Raw genomic sequence first — 12,837 nt, forward strand, 5'->3', positions numbered from 1 at the left:
GGGCGAGCGCGGACCCGGATCTGCGAGGGAGACAGGTGGGCAGGCAGATCCCGGGCAGGCAGATCCCGGGCGGGCGGGCGGGGGAAATTGCCCCGGAGCAAGCAGGGAGGGGGAGGAGGAGCCTGGTTTGGGGGGCTGGAGGGGGTGGTTTTTTGGGGGGTCAGAGGCATCCCATGCAGCTGTGGGGGGATTCCGTTGGGGGCTGCGCAGGAGAGCTTCCCGAAGCTTTAAGGGCGTGTTTTTTTGGGGGGGTCCATAGCACTTGTCCCCCTAAGATTGCCTTGTGTCGCGACCCTTTTTCTTCTTCTCCCCCCACCAAAAATGAATAAATGGGAAGGTTTGCAAGGGACCCCCAAAGTGGAGCTGGGTTGGGGTGTCAGCCCCCAGAGAAGAAAAGGAAGGCAGGATTTGGGGGGTCTTGAGCCTGTGCCCCCCCAAAAAGCCGAGGGGCTGCTTTGCATCAAAGCCCTGCTCGTGAATTGGGTGTTTTATTCTTTTCTCTCCCCCCCCCTTGCTTTGTTCCTCCTCCTGAAAGGTTCGCTGCCGGCCTGGTTGCAGAGACGGGAGGCCTGCAGGTAAGAACCGGATCGGACTTGACTGCTGCTGAGCCCTTTTCTGCCTCTGCTCATGGGGCGGTGATGCTCTTTCCTGCAAAGGATCCCTTTCACCCAGCTCTGCTCAAGAGCTGCTGGAGCCTTTCAGGGCTGCTTTGCACATTCTTCTTCCCGGTGGGGGTGAGGGATTTTACTTACTTGTTCATTTTACTGTGTTTCTGTCTCACCTTTCCTCAAGGATCTCAGGGTGGTAGACATGGTTTTCTTCTTGATGTGGGGTCTTAGAATTGTAGAGGGTCATCCATTCTGACCCCCTGCAGTGCAGTGCCTTTTGCCCAAAAGTGTGACTTGAACCCGTGTCCCTGAGATTAAGAGTCCCATGTTGCAGCAAGAGTCCCAGCCACATTGTTCCCTCGCTCAGGCACCTTCTTCTTTTTCTAGGCAACCCCAAACCTTCCATTTTATGGCTTTGATTCTTGCTTTCTCATTAAGGAAAAATGTTTGGGCACTGGAATACCCCAGAAATATCGCTGCACAGGCACTGCTCAGATGCTTCCAGGGAGAACTGCAAGCTTGGTTGCTCTGTTGTGTGTGCACTTTTAAAAAGCTGAATTAAAGCAACAACCTAGCTTTACGGATTTTGCACCCATATCTCTGCACCCTGTCTCAATGTGCCTGAATTTGGGGCCTTTCTTTCCCACTCTGTGCTGCAATGCCGTGCGTACTGACTTGCAAATAAGTCCAGCTGAACTTAGTGGACTTACTTCTGAGTAAGTGTTCACAGGCATCTTCAGGGTTTTGTTTGGATGAATAGGCCACTCCCTGTCCCAAAAGGTGCCTAAAGCAGCCCATAGCATTATAAAGAGACCCAAACAAGCATTAGAACTAGTAAAAGACAATAAATTGGAAAGAAAAATAGAGCCAGCTTAGCTGCTGTTGCTACCAAGAGCTTTCGGGGAGCCTTGAGAAGAACATTTGAAAATACCATTAAAGACGTCTCCTTGTTTGTAGACTTCCTCCTTTCCCCCTTTCCCAATCTTGCTGAATTCTGGGCAGGTTACTCCCCACCTCCAGTTACCAGAATGTCTGTGGCGAGGAGGGTGGGGTGTCTGGGCTCTGGGTTTCCTTTCATGACCACAACTTCTGCCCTGTTCCCCAGCCCTTGCCTGGCAACCTCTGGCTTCCCCATCGCTGTCTGGCTTCAGTGCTGTGACGACTTCCTGTCATTTGTGCGGCGCTACCAGTCTGCCAGCCAGGTGCTGTGCTGGGCAACAGGAGGGCAAGTCAGCTGCCCGTGCCAGGACAGAGCTGCCTTATTAAGACAGACAAAAGGAGCAGCTAGGGGGAAGGTTGCAGTGGGGGTGGGAAAAGATGCCTAGAAGAGGGAGTTATCCTGACCAGGCTGTTTTGAGCGCATGGCGGTTGGCACCCAGCGAGAGGAGAACACCAAGGACAGTGTGCACAGAGAGTGGGGAGCAGGATCCCTGGGTGATTATACACGTCTTGTGGGGAGGAGTGGAATGCTTTTGGAGGCTGCCACTTGCAGAGACACCTGAGCCTTGGGATTTTGAACCCTTCTTGGCACTGGAAGAATGCCCTGTGCCCAAATGGGGCTTCCTTCTCATGCCACATGGCACCTTGAGCTTTCCCTGCTTTCCCCGATGATTGCATTGGCCTGCTTTGCGCAGCACCCATCATTTGACCCAGGACTGGACTTTGGTGAGTGAGGCCGGCATTTGGCGCCCCCAAATGGATCTTCTCAGTTATGGATCTTCTCAATTTAGCAGGCCCTCGACTTGGCATCCTGTGCAGGGGAACCGCCCACACCGTCCTAAATCTGGGGCTACTTGGTCCCTCCCTGAAGTCTCATGTTGGTGGCAGCTGCTTCCTGTCAGTTCTTCTCTGACCTGCCTGGGCTTGTGCCCCTTGTTGATCCAGAATAACTCCGTGGCATCCAGAGCGAGGTGTGGAGACACGCTGGAGGTGACCCCTCTCACGTCTCCTGCCTTGCTCATTTAGCCACGCTGCTCTCCCTTTGTTGCTGCAGCCAATCCTCTGACCTGTGCCTAGGATCATGGGGCACTCGAGTTGGAAGGGACCCCGAGGGTCATCCAGCCCAACCCCCTGCAGTGCAGGAATCTCCTCTGCGCACACTGCAGCACATGTGTGCCTCTGATTCCCCGTTGGCAGTGGGGCAGGGGGAGGACCCTCCCTGAAGGACTTAGAAGCAGGTTGTGTTGCGAAAGCTCCATGGGGCAGCAGTGTGCAAATTTATAATAGCGAAATGAAATAAAATTGACACGTTTGCTTTGGATTGCTTTGCTCTGGTATCGCCAGGCAGGGCTGGGAATGTCTCCTGCCTGAAACCTTGAAGAGTCCCAGTTGCCACTCAGTGTAGACAATCCTGAACTCAGTGGAGCAATGGTCTGATTTGGTAGGAGGTCATTTCCATGTCCCGAAACCCTCTCTCCATATTTTTGCCTGGGGCTTCTGAAATGGGCTGAGGCTGGAGCCCTGGGGAGACGCTCTTGTGGGTGGGTGTTTCTGTGTGTGTGGGGGGGGGGGTGTTCATATATGTCAAGCAGCCACCAAGACGGCCTTTGTCCTGTCTTGGAGGCTCATGCTCGGTGCATGGCCTTTCCAACCCTGCATGTTGCCATCAGCTTATGTTTGTTTGTGGTGTGTGGGGCGGATTTGTAAGTGTGTTTTATTCTCCCTACCATGTTGTAGGAGTCAATATATTCCAAAATAATTTTACTTAGTTGACTTGGACAGATTTTGGGGATTTGCCCCCACCACTTGGGGGTAGGGAAATGCAGTGAGAGTAGTTGACTCGGGAGGCAGTAATGATTCTGAATACAAATCAATTTATTTTATTTATTTCATAAAATTTATATGCTGCTTAACTGTAAGGAAAAATAACTCCTCAAAGCAATTTGCAAAAAGAATTAAACAATAAAAATGATCAATTAAAAGCGGCCATTTAAAACATCCAAAGAGCAGTGAGAAGGAAAGATGAACTACAAACAGATTGTAGATATTTGGGCAGGCTTACTTAAACAAAAAGTTCTTTAGCAGGTGCCAAAGAGAGTTTGGTGAAGGTCCTTGAATGATGCCACTAGGCAGGGAGTTCCAAGGACGGCTGCTGCTGCGCTAAAAGGTGGATTTCTTACAGATGCGAAATGGGTGCCGTGTGGCACATAGAACAGTGCCAGTTCTGCGGATCAGAGTGGTTGCGTGGGCATCTAGGCTGCAGAGCGCAGGAGCGAAGGCTGCCCTTGTGCTTGGGCCCTGCTTGTGGGTATCTTGGAAGAGCATCTGATTGGCCACTGTAAAAATAAAAGGCGGCTGAACTAAATGAGCCACTGGCCTCATCCAGGAGGCTTATATTACATTCTTAGCTGGGGGAGCAGCAGGGCGAGTAGTTTTGGCTGAATCATGCAGACATACCAGCAAGGACCCCTTCAACATTTAAATATATTTGCCTCTTTCTCCACACCCTCTCCAATGACCACAAAATTTAAATAAATATTTGAAGCGTTTTCCCCAGTGCTTTGGGCGCCTAGGGTGGTTCTGCAGAAATGGCTGAATCCTGTACTCCTGGCTGCAAGCTGTGCCTCTGCCAGCTCCTGTGAATGCTGGACAGCCGGTGTCTGACTTGGATGGGAGCCCCCTCCCCAATCTCCCAGTTGGATCCCAAGGGGAGCTGGTCCCCTCCTGAAGAGCTGGAGCCCCGAGTGGCCAGGGGTGCTCTGTGGCCTGGATTGCAAGTGCGGGTGAAGGCCCAGTCCCTCTTGCAGGAGAGCCAGCTTTGGGATCTGGGCCAAATTCCAGCTGGGGCAATTTAATCCTCCTCCTCTGACCTTGCTTGCATGAGAGATTTCACACACCCTTGCTTCCTGCCCTGGGTGAAGTAGGTGAAGCCACAACACCTCCCCCTGTGGCGGGTTGTGGCCCAGTTGGAGGGCAGTGGAGCTTGTCCTCTTCTCAGGGTGCCCGTTTCTAGATCCAGCTGGAGGTAGGTACTGCTTTGGCATTCCAGAATTGGTCCGGCCTGCTCTGGGTGTGGCCACTGATGCTCAGTCTAGCTTGGTGTGCCCCAGTTGCACAACAGATGCCCGGGGAGGGTGGCAGAGGTGGTGCCCAGGGCTGGGCAGCGTGAGGCCTGGGGAGCAAGCAAGCAGGCGAGGGATGTGCCGCCCGGTGGGTGGGAATGCCCTTTGGACTGCAGCTCCTCCACATGGGATTCCCGGCCCAAAAGGGACCATCTAAAAATAACCGCTGCTGTCTCCTTCGGTCTCCCAGCGCGTGAGCAATGGGACTGTCCTGGAGGGGGGCAGCAGGCGGTAACGTGAGCTGCCGACATTACACAGCCTTTATCTGCCATATTATGTCTCAGTTCCGGGTGCCCAGAGCGGATCCTCTGCTGGGGGGAGGGTTGTGTGGTCCTGAGGGTCAGGAAGGAGACTGGACAGGGGAGAGTGCCACTGTATTCTGCTCTGGTCAGACCTCACCTGGAGTACTGTGTCCAGTTCTGGGCACCACAGTTCAAGAAGGACACTGACAAACTGGAACGTGTCCAGAGGAGGGCAACCAAAATGGTCAAAGGCCTGGAAACGATGCCTTATGAGGAACGGCTAAGGGAGCTGGGCATGTTTAGCCTGGAGAAGAGGAGGTTAAGGGGTGATATGATAGCCATGTTCAAATATATAAAAGGATGTCACATAGAGGAGGGAGAAAGGTTGTTTTCTGCTGCTCCAGAGAAGCGGACACGGAGCAATGGATCCAAACTACAAGAAAGAAGATTCCACCTAAACATTAGGAAGAACGTCCTGACAGTAAGAGCTGTTCGAGAGTGGAATTTGCTACCAAGGAGTGTGGTGGAGTCTCCTTCTTTGGAGGTCTTTAAGCAGAGGCTTGACAACCATATGTCAGGAGTGCTCTGATGGTGTTTCCTGCTTGGCAGGGGGTTGGACTCGATGGCCTTGTGGTCTCTTCCAACTCTATGATTCTATGATTCTATGAGAGGGCTACTCTTGTGCTCGGATCCTGCTCGCTGGTTTCCCAGAAGAGGCATCTGGTTGCCCCCCCACCTGAGAACAGGCGGCTGGACTAGATGGGCCCCCTTTGGCCTGACCCAGCAGGTTCCTCTTGTGTTCTTACGCACTGATGGGGAGCAGGCCTTTTGGAGCCGGTATGGTGTCCAGGGAGGACGCAGGTGGCGCTGTGGGTCAAACCACAGAGCCTCTTGGGCTTGCCGATTGGAAGGTTGGCGGTTCGAATCCCCATGATGGGGTGAGCTCCTGTTGCTCAGTCCCTGCTCCTGCCAACCTAGCAGTTCGAAAGCACGTCAAAGTGCAAGTAGATAAATAGGTATCACTCTGGCGGGAAAGTAAACGGCGTTTCCGTGTGCTGCTCTGGTTCGCCAGAAGCAGCTTAGTCATGCTGGCCACATGACCCGGAAGCTGTACGCCGGCTCCCTTGGCCAGTAAAGTGAGATGAGCGCTGCAACCCCAGAGTTGGCCACGACTGGACCTAATGGTCAGGGGTCCCTTGACCTTTACTGTGATGTCCGGGGGAAGGAGCGCGTCTCTCCAAGGTGGTCCCAAGCAGGCCATGGGGGTGGTGGTCTTGTGCCAAGGACCCAGCCTGCATTGGCTGGCAACTCTTTGGGGCTTCTCCCTGCCCCCCCTCCCAGCAGAGAGGAGCCCTGGGGGGGCTGGACACAAGGGTTGCGTCCTTAGAGTTGGGTAACCTTGTGCCTTGGTGCTTCCATTGTGGCACAGTGGGGTGAGAAGAGGGCGGGCGCTGTGTACCACCTCCAGGATCGGGATGGGGCCAGTACATGCCTCTGAATAATGCTGATCTGCTTGGCCCCTGGGCGAACGGGGGGGCTGCACTCGGTGGGCTGCCTTGGGCCTGATGCAGCAGCCAGTCTTCCTATGTTTTGTTTTGCTTCTTAATTAAATGATTGATTGATTGATAAATTGGCCTTTCCTCCCAAAGGAGGCCAAGGCTTAAGAGGGTTCCGTCCGCCTCCCGTTGGGGCACAGAGACTCTCTCAGCGGCAGACAGAGTGTCCTGGGCATGACTCGGTGCCCCTCGCCCAGGCCTGCCCACACTAAGTGGCAGAGCCTCTCCAGGTGCTCCAGCAGAGAAGGGCCTGCTCATCACCTGCTGCCTGTTTCTTTTAACAGTCAGAAGATGCTGTCAATAAACATTGCGCAAGCCGGGCATTTGGTGCAGTTGGCTAAATGGGCAGCCCTAAAAAGTGGGGAGGCAACACCAAGCAGTTAGCTCTGGAACGCCTTCTCAGCCCCAGGCCTTGGCCCCTGAGCATGTGGCGAGTTCCTTTCCTTGGCCACTGCCCAGCCTCTCCTGGCATTTCTTTCAGGCAGCCCACTCCCCCTTGCTGGATCTGGCCCTGGTCTCAGCCCCTCTGCACTGGGGGACAAAGCAGAGGGAAGGGGAGCAGAGCCCGCCCAGGCCACTGAGGCACGTGATGGAGGGGAGTCACCATGGCAACCCTTGCAGGGGCTGCTGGCGCTGCTGGAGGAGAGCTGGGCTGCGGAAGGAGCTGCCAGAGTGGCAGAAGTGGGGTGATCGCGGCAGGGCAGCAGGTCTCCTCCATGCAAGGTCTTGCCCACTCCCAGCAGGACCCCCAGAGCAGCCGCCCGCCCCGTTGCTGGAGGGGGCAAGGGTGCTTCATCCACCCCCCTCTTCCCTGCCCAGACCTCCTTCAAGGTTTCCATGGAGGGGATCAGTCTCCCCAGACCTAGCGAGCACACCTGGACCGAGCTCCCCGGGACCCACGGCCATCTCCTCCAAATGGCCCTGATCCGGGTGCCCCTCTGCCAACCTTTCTCCTCTGCTGCTGGGTCCTGGCACCTTGGCTAGTGAGGGAGGCAGGCACAGAAATGGGGTCCTGGCTGGAGGTTCAGAACAACACAAAGCCGCCTTGCTACTGGTTCACCTAGTTCAGTGCTGCCCACTCTGACTGGCAGCCCCTCTCTAGGGGCTCCGGCGGGGGGTCTGTCCTCTCCCTACCTGGAAATGTCATGGGGGTGGGATGGGGAGAGTTGAAGCTGGGACCTTCTGTTCACGTTTTATTATTTATTTGTTCCATTTATCTCCCACCGTCTCATTCTGCTCTCCCCCTCCTCATTTAACCCCCAACAACAACCCTGCGAGTTGGGTTAGGCAGAGCGAGCCAGTGGCTGGCCCAAGTGAGGCTCAGGGCTCAGTGGGGATCTGAACCCTGGTTCCCCACATCCTAGTCCACCGCTCTAATCGCTACACTCCTGATGGGAGTTGTAGTCCTGAACAGGAGGTTGGCAAAGGCCGCCAAATGGTCATGGAACTGCCTTCGAGGGGGAGCCTGCGCTGGCTTTGCACTGCTCTCTGCTGAGTGGTAGTTCTGCCTATGCTCTGCTAATGATTAAATTGAACTGGAAATGAAAATTATATCAGTAACAAGAAGACAGCAAGGCAACCTACAAAGGACAATCACTACAGGCAATGGCCAGCCAGGCTTATCTGGTATTAAAACTTAAGTTGCCCCTTGTCGAATGACGCCTCTTGCACTGAAGTCAGCCTCTTGCACTGAAGTCAGGTTCATGTAGCTGGGTGTTGCCTGCACAGACTGGCAGCAGCTCTCCGGGGCTGCTGGTAGGAGGACGAGCCTCCGGTGGGTAGGCCAGGCAGTGCCACTGGGAACTGAACTTGCACCTGCACTGCAGCTCTCCCCTTGGATCCAGGTTCCCCAGACACACTCACTCTCCTGCCAAGTTAAAAGGCACAGGGGTGGTATTCCAATGAAGCTTTACTCAGAGTAGAACCAACTGAAATTAATCTTAGAATTGGAGAGTTGGAAGGGACCCTAAGGGTCATCTAGCCCAACCCGCTGCAGTGCAGGAATCTTTTGCCCCACGTGGACCTCGAACCCATGACGTTAAGAGTCCCATGCTCCACCAACTGAGCTATCCATTGATTTCAATGGGTCTCCTCTGCGTAAAACTCCATCGGCTGCCACCCACGTGTCTGAGGTTGCCCCAGAAGCGCGAGAAGAGCCGGCCTTTCAGAGGGCGCGGGAGGGCGCATAAAAAACCTTCCCCAAACGCACCTCCCACCCCCCCCCCCGCCCTGGAAAGCGGCCAACCTGGCAGGGCCGCCCTTTGGAAATCTTTGGTAACATGGGGCGCCCCCCCCGCAATGGATCCTCTCCCTGGTGGAGCTTCTCCGCGTTGCGCCCGGCGCGCTGCGCCCCCAGGGAGCGCGGCGGAGCAGCGGCGCGCTCCTTCCCCGCCGCCGAGGGATCCCTCCCGCCTCCGCGCGAGGATCCCTCGGTCGCCGCCACGTCTCCTTCCTCCGCCGGGATCTCCCCGTCGGGCGGTGCCCCTGCGCCCAGAAGCTGCGCCCGGCGGAGGGCGAGCCAGGGCGGCGCGGAGTCGCTCGTGCGCCCCGGCTGTTGCGCATCCGCGAGCGGCGCATCGCCAGGGATTGCGCGCGTCGGGGCTGCGCGGACTGGGGGTGGGGGGCGGTTTGGGGGTGGGGGTGTCAGAGGGGGCGGGGCTTTGGTCCCGGGGAGGGCGGGGCCGGGGCTGAGGGGCAGGCGGGCCGTCCAATGGCGCGCCGGGGGCGGGGCGCGCCGGAGCAGCTGGTAGGAAATGGAGCTGGGCGGTGAGTCAGGCGGGAGGCCGGCGGCCGGGGGCTCCCGGGTCCTCGTCGCCCCTTGCAGGGGGGCTGCTGCTGCCGCTGCCCCAGGCCGGGACCAGGAGCGGGCTCGCCGGGAGGGGGCTGCCAGGTGAGCGCGGGGCGCCCGCCCCAGGGGCTTCTCCCCAAAGGGGGATCCTGGGAAGACGCCCCCCAGCAGGGACGCAGCCTTTGTATCCGCGGAGGGAGGGCGGGGAGGGGGCTTCCCAGGGCTGCCTTCGGGGGGGGGGGCTCCCTCTCCTCCCCCGACGAGCGTCGACATGGCACGGGGGGGGGGCGCTGTCCTTTGTATGGTTCCGTGTCACTGCAACCCCCCCCCCCCCCTTGCATGGCTCTGTGTCTGGGGGAGGGGCTCCCGGAGCCGCCTCCTTAGATGGGGAAAAAGGCCCACGGGCTGCCACAGATCTGGCAGGGTTTTTGGGGAGGGGGCGAGATTGGGGGCTTTGAGCTGGACTTGCAGACTGTTGCTTCTCCACCACCACCGATGGAAAGGGCTGCAATCGCGCCTCGGTCGTTTTAGGGGCAAGGTTGAGGGGGGCTGTAAAAGGACAGTACCCCCCCATAAGGGTTGGTGCAATGGGGGCTCTGGAAGGAGGCTGTGCCGCAGCTGTGGGTGCTTTTCAGCCACTCAAGCTGGGTTAGTATTATTAATAATTGTTTGTTAAATTTGTATACTGCCCTATACCCGTAGATCTCTGGGCAGTGCTCCCCCCCTCCTGTGGCTACCCCATTGAGAGTCCTGATTTGGGGGGGCAGGCAACTCTTTTGTCTCCAATCTCCTGCTCCCCCCCCCCCCCGCCTGCCAAGGTTGCAGAACCGGGTCTGGCAGGGGGCGGCTCTGCTGCTCAGATCCTGCGCCGGTTTCGGGTTGGCACAGCCTCTGCCCAGGTGTGACCCAGTCCTGCCCATTACCTCCTGGATGGGATGAGACAAGTGTTTGCTCACAAGCCAGGTGCCAGCGCCAGCTTCCCAAAAGCAGCCACCCAGATGTGACTCATTGCTCCAGGTTCCTGAGCTTTCTCAGCCCCCTTTGTTGCCAGGGTGGGCGGGGTTGGGGGGCAGCTGTGCTTGTGGCCCGGTGTTGGATTTTTTGGTCCCAGGGTCTGTCTGGGCTGGCAGTGGCAGCATATGTTGGTGCGGGGCCTTTACCCAGTGGAAGAAGCAGGAAGGCCTCCGCCCCCAAAGAACTTACATTCTGAAATATCAGGCAATGGGGAGGGCTGAATGGGAGGGCTGTGAGGCAAGGCAGTTTCAGGGGCTTGGGCTTCAGAGGGGACTGTGAGGGTCACAGAATCAAGGGACCCAATTCAGGAAGCCATAGGCTTTCTGGGTTTTGAGGATTGCTCAGCGTCATCCTGTGTTAGCTGAGCTGCTTCCTTCCTTTTCTTTCCCCTCCCCTTTTTTGATCTCATTTTGCAGGCTCTCTGGGGCTGGGACCTTTTCCGTGTTGTTTTTCTGTAGTGCTGTGCTGCAAGAGCTCCAGAGGGCAGGGACACGAGGAGGGGTCTTTTCTGTGGTGGCTCCCCGTTTGTGAAATGCTCTGCCTGGGGAGCCTTGCCTGGCCCCTTCGTTACATATCTTTAGGCGCCAGGTGAAAACGCTTCTCTATAACCGGGCCTTTGGATGCTTAGCATTCTATGACAGCAGCATAAATTTAGGATGCAGCAGGGTGGGTGGGTGTTTGTTAAGGAAGCTTTTGGTGGGCAGCATTGTGGTGAGGCAGGGGCAGGGAGATTCCTTCCTCTGCCAAGCCCTAGAGTGGCTTCCTGGCCTCCGGGCAATCCTGGCAAAGGTCTGGGCCGGAGCTCTCAGCTGGGAATGCCTCTGGCTTGCCTGGCACTGCCTCTCCTCTTGCCCCCTTTCAACCCCCAGGCTGAGCTCGCAGGGACCTCGTTGCCCTCCTCCTCCTCCCTGCTCCCAGCTGGGCTGCCCAGAGGAGGGCGTGGGGCCTGCATGGCAGGTGAGGCTGCCAGGGGGCATCTGAAGCAGCTGAGCTGGTAGGGCAAGCAGGCAGGCTTCCTTTGCACCAGCTGGAAGGTGTCCTTATCGCCCAGCCTTGCCCTCGCGTCTGGCGGGGCTCCAGGCCTCGGGGCCAGCTGCTTCAGCAGCGCCAGCCTCCCTTCCACCCCTAGAGCTGGTTCTGGAAGCTGTGGCAGGGCCCTTCCTGGCTGAATGCCACAGAGAAGCTGTGGCATTTATGGTGGCAGCCCAGCAGTAGGTGAGTCAGCCGGGAGAGAGGCGTCCTCTGGGGCTGACGCGGGCAGCTCTTGAGTCAGCAAGGAGGCCCAGCTGAGAAGTGGAGACAGGAAGCTGCTTCACCGCCGTGGTTCCCCTCGCCCCGACTTCTCCCTCGGCCTGCAGGCGCTGGGATCTCATGACCGCACTCCCCTCTGGCAGTGATCATGCGCGGGGTGTGTGTGTGTGTGTACTACAAACAGGCGTAATTTTATTTGCACGCCGCCTTTCCACATTTCAAGCCATGTTCAAGGCAGCTCCCAGCATGAGAAAAATGCAGAACTGCTAAAGTAGTCATGAACAATGAAAAAAGCTTTTAAAAAATGCATAACCAGAGTGAGCAGTTTCCACACAAATCACAAGAAGAGCTAAAATAAGTATACGAAAAAACAACAACACACCACCCAGCAACAGCAGCAACAACAACCCTCCCCCAACAACAAACCCCAAATAACTCCCCAGCCTAAGAGTCTGCTCAGCAGCTTTCGTAGTTGGAGTCAGTCCAGGCCCTGCACTTCCAGGCAGCGTTAGAAGTTCAGATCTATAAGCCAGGCGCCAAATGACTTCTTTTGGGTTCCTGACATTCATTCTGGTTCTGATTCTGCAGATAAAATATAGCAAATGGAATTTCACAGGATGTGTTGCTAGTGGGTGAAAACAGTCAAGATTCAAGGATCCCCAGGGATGCACCTCCAGATGGGGGAGACGGCAGGTGCCATCCTGGCCCCCGGGCGTTTTCACCACAAGTGGCCGACAGCCAGATGCAAAATGCACATGGCGCCTGGCACATTTTGAAAGCTGCTTCCAGGCTAGGGAGCAGGTGTTGCAGGGCTCACAGCTGAGCCGGTCTCTGGCCTCTTCTGCAGCCTCAGCTTCTGCAGCTGGAGTCAGTCAGGCCCCGCCCTGGACCAGGCAAAGGGGGCTCACCTAGTCCAGCCTCCTGTTCCCACAATGACCAACCAGGTGGCCCCATGGGAAGCCCCCGTTGCAACAGCAACTCTCTGCGACTGTGTTTTCCAGAAACTGGGATTCAGAGGCATGAAGGCAGAGCAAATCGTCTTCCAATAGCCCTCTTCCTCCGTGCCTTTGCCTGGTCCTTTTTAAAGGCCACACTTTAACTCTGCACTGAGTTCCACAGTTTAGCTATGCTCTACATGAAGAGGAAGAAGGACTCTCTGTTCTCTGTCCTGCATCTTCCAAGGCTGCCCATGAGCTCCCTAGAGGGGGAGAGAAGCTTTTCCCTGTCCACTTTCCCAGGAAAGACCTCAGCTGCTTCGTTGGGACAGCTGCCTTCTCAGCGATCAGTGCAGCGTGTCAATGGGGTCCAAAGGTTTCT

At 56.6% G+C, this 12,837-nt stretch overlaps 1 protein-coding gene across 2 annotated transcripts in view; it reads left to right on the forward strand.

Moving 5' to 3' along the window:
* Nucleotides 1-495: 495 nt before the first annotated feature.
* Nucleotides 496-12,837, forward strand: part of ATOSB (atos homolog B) — a 33,547-nt gene continuing 21,205 nt past the window's right edge. The window contains exon 1 of one of the 2 annotated variants that reach the window (XM_083575705.1): nucleotides 496-575. The gene's annotated coding sequence lies outside the window, so the exon portion shown is untranslated. Of the gene's footprint in view, nucleotides 576-9,192; nucleotides 9,358-12,837 lie in introns of those variants that run through there. The other variant, XM_083575704.1, reaches the window with a different exon arrangement.

This window comes from Podarcis filfolensis (genome assembly GCF_964270895.1).
Source record: "Podarcis filfolensis genome assembly, chromosome: 11".
NCBI classification, from domain to species: Eukaryota; Metazoa; Chordata; class Lepidosauria; order Squamata; family Lacertidae; genus Podarcis; species Podarcis filfolensis.